The sequence below is a fragment of the Micropterus dolomieu genome, unplaced genomic scaffold, assembly GCF_021292245.1.
Source record: "Micropterus dolomieu isolate WLL.071019.BEF.003 ecotype Adirondacks unplaced genomic scaffold, ASM2129224v1 contig_3313, whole genome shotgun sequence".
Classification (NCBI taxonomy): Eukaryota; Metazoa; Chordata; class Actinopteri; order Centrarchiformes; family Centrarchidae; genus Micropterus; species Micropterus dolomieu.
The window spans coordinates 1-624 of NW_025732303.1; the positions used below are offsets into that span (position 1 = coordinate 1).

A 624-nucleotide genomic window follows, 5' to 3' on the forward strand; every position below is an offset into this window, starting at 1 on the left:
CTGTGCATGAAGACAACTTAGGTTACAGCATAGATGAATAAAGAGAACTGGATATAACTATGAAAGTTGCTCAGGGGCGCATGAAGCCAAAAAAGTTAGACTTTGCTTGTTGAAGATTAGGCGGTCAGAAATAGATGATTTGCGCTGTCTCCTGCCTTGTTGGCCGTGGGGATGTAGCTCAGTGGTAGAGCGCATGCTTTGCATGTATGAGGCCCCGGGTTCAATCCCCGGCATCTCCAGCAGCATTTATGGAAAACTATCTCCACTTGGATAGTGCCTTTCTCACCCTTCAAAGTGCTTTGCACTGCATCGCGTCTCCCTAACGCCATTGCGAGCAGTATGGCGTTCACTATCTTCAACATGGGCCCGTTTCCATTCCACGGCCATGTAGTGAATATATGACCATTTCATAAGATGATGTCATCCAAAGTTCAGTCCTTGGCTTCCTGATGTTCTGTAAGAACGTCTTGGAAAACATCGATGCTCTCAGGTGGCGTTCCCCATCACTCTTGAGCTCTTTCGTCCCACACAAGTCATGCAGCACTGATAAAGCTAAAATGATTTAATCGTGTGGCTCTTCTAGACATTTCAAATGTTACGGTAACAGAAGGGCTTTTTGGGCCA

At 46.2% G+C, this 624-nt stretch overlaps 1 non-coding gene across 1 annotated transcript; it reads left to right on the forward strand.

Annotated features, from left to right (window-relative positions):
• The first annotated feature begins 167 nt into the window (after positions 1 to 167).
• trnaa-ugc lies at positions 168 to 239 on the forward strand. The gene has a single exon. It is a non-coding gene; the product is annotated as a tRNA-Ala (tRNA).
• Positions 240 to 624: the final 385 nt, after the last annotated feature.